The 2,698-nt window shown below is 39.5% G+C and overlaps 1 long non-coding RNA gene across 1 annotated transcript; it reads left to right on the top strand.

The window, feature by feature from the left end:
• The first annotated feature begins 235 nt into the window (after positions 1–235).
• LOC129776697 (uncharacterized) lies at positions 236–1,203 on the top strand. The gene is made up of 3 exons (XR_008743149.1): positions 236–666; positions 790–986; positions 1,053–1,203. It is a non-coding gene; the product is annotated as an uncharacterized LOC129776697 (long non-coding RNA).
• The last annotated feature ends 1,495 nt before the right edge of the window (positions 1,204–2,698 follow it).

The raw sequence follows: 2,698 nt of genomic DNA, 5'->3' as shown, positions 1-2,698 counted from the left end.
ATACCAAACACTTATAATAAAACATATATTCTCCTTGGAATGGTTCTTCTTCTATAAAATCTTTTTCTTACATCGTGATCGAACTCGAAAGGGGTTACCAAGCCTCGCCCCATATAGTTTGGTGGAAAAAGGGACCATCTCAGCCTTTGAGGTGAAGTTAGAACGTGGTTGAGGACCCTAACCATTGTGGACGTGTGTAGAACGCAAGAGAGAATTCCCCTCAGCTCCCAACTGACGTCTAGTAGTTGACAGTGAGCGTTGGGGTAACGACCCTGCTGAATGAGCTAGTCATTCATGAAGTAAACACGAAATTACAAAATGAAGTGTTTATCATACCATTTCGTTCAGTTGTTTAAGAGCTATTAACGCTCAAAATCTCGGTCTCCAGTGTAACGCTTTCGTTCTCGAAACTTTGGTTTTACACCCCAGTATAGAAATGAAAGACGTAGTCCTACGTCAATATGTAAACAAACCGTTGCATATTTTCTCTGTAATTAATATACTGATTTCTCGAAAACTTGTACCGTGTTTATCTTACAATTAGTGGGAATTGTTGAAAAATAGTTTTTCTTAGCTGTTTCGATGCTCCGAACCAAAATTTATTGTCATTTAGTAGTGAAAAAAAGCCGTTGAAGTACACCCTCTGTCAATCTACCTGCGAGAGAGGTAAACCGAATTAATGAAATTTGATATAAAAATATCCGCTTAGTGTTCATAAAATACCTAAAATACAAAGATCTGGCTTCTATTCAATCAGTGCTCTAATATTTTTCAAAATATTTTCCTTAGAACGTGTGAAATATGGACGTCAAAAGCTGCGCAAATTGCCCGGAGAACATGCAAGTCGGACGAAATTTGCTTGAAGCTGACTCCGAACAATCTGCAAAATTCAAAAGCCGTATTGTTTGTGTCGTCCCCGGATGTAAGCAGAGATATCGCCCCGGAATTTCTTTTCATGCCTTCCCTCCGAAAACGGACAAATCGCGGTATGTAGACTGGATCCAACGACTACGGCTAAAGATAGAACCTATAAAAACCTCCCGTATTTGTAGCCTCCATTTCACCGTGTCGAACTTCTACTCTCCAAGTATTCACATTCACATTTTCGCACTTTTGAAAAAGTGTGAAACAGTCCAACTTGGTGCAAAACGTGCAATAATAAAGAAATAAAATAAAACACACTTAAGCAAATGATACAAAACAGCCATGACGTGTTTGCACTTCCCTTTGCCAGCTTTACAAGAACACGAAAACAACCATTTGGAGAAGGAGATTTTCGTACGAATTTTTATTGCATGGGGTTCCGAGCTTGGAGATGATGACTGGAGGCAGGACGAGAAAATACTGAAGCCTTCATCGTGAACTTCTTCAACACCAACTATTTAAAGATGTCCAGCTTTGAATACTCTTTCGCCTTCGACGACTAAACGGCTTCCACCCGCAGCGTAATCGAACAATTCCGCAAACTCCACAGCCACGTAGCAGGTTTCATTTTCTCCGACTGATGGCTCCTGATAATGCATGAAACAAGGTCACAGAAAAACACTTATAAGTTGAATTCAGCTTAAGCTACGGCAAAGTTTTTTTCACTGCATAAGGAAAACTCATTTTCCAACCGTTTGGAAGATAAATTTTGCATAGAATTATTAATTTTTATTAAAATTTAGTATCCTGAAAGTTTGTTTACTTTTTCACAAGTAAAGACAGTGTCCTTTGGATGCGATAAGAAAACGTTTTCCCTTGCAGTAAATTTATGTGATTTCACTAAATTAGCATCCTAGAGGATGGTTCTTTCGATACATACTCACCATTACGAAAATTTCTGCAAAAAACGTTAAAAACGGTGCGTTTAAAAATCACATTCTTTTTGCAATTCTTTGTGGCATTCGCTTCACGCACACAAGCTGTCAAATTCAGCTTCGTAGTCGCGAATAGATTATCTGGGACCGATTGACGTATCGGTTGGCCGCAGAAATGAGAAACGATAGGTAGCGGAGTTTACGTGTATGGCTGTTAGAGTCGTACATTTGGATGTGGTCTATAGTCTGAGCACACAATCTTGTCTGATGGCGATCGAAAGATTTACGAGCAAACGAGGAGTCCCAGAACAAATATTTTCGGACAATGCTACGTGTTTCCATGGAGCAAATACCTTCATGAGAGGCGAAATAAACAAAATCAATCACGAGTGTGCAGAGAAAATCATATCACCTGTTACATCGTGGCATTTCAACGCTCTCGGAACACCACACATGGGCGGTGTTTGGGAGCGGATGGTAGGGTCCGTCAAAGAGGCTCTACGCACATTGGACGACGGGCAAAGAATGACGGATGAGATTCTCGTAACGGCGTTAGCAGAAGCTGAGGACTTTGTTTATTTGTTTATTTATTTGTTATCAACAGGCCTGAACAAGAGTGCCCTAATGATATACTTAAATCCTAGGTAGTGCGGACTGAATCAAAACGGCTGTCAAAAAAGATCCAATTGAAATGTCAAAAGAGATCCAACGATCAGGAGTGTTATTTTTCTTATGATAATCAACACTATAAAAGAGGTATTGTTGTCAGGGGCAAAAATAATTCAAACAATAAAATGAACGAACTACATTTTTCCGTCAATTGTTTAATTAACCATTGCATCTCTGAAAGAGCATCTCAGCCTTTCACTGAGCTACGCCTTTTTAATGTCCCCTCTCTT

The sequence above is a fragment of the Toxorhynchites rutilus genome, chromosome 3, assembly GCF_029784135.1.
Source record: "Toxorhynchites rutilus septentrionalis strain SRP chromosome 3, ASM2978413v1, whole genome shotgun sequence".
Classification (NCBI taxonomy): Eukaryota; Metazoa; Arthropoda; class Insecta; order Diptera; family Culicidae; genus Toxorhynchites; species Toxorhynchites rutilus.
This window is presented reverse-complemented; position numbering and strand designations above follow the sequence as displayed.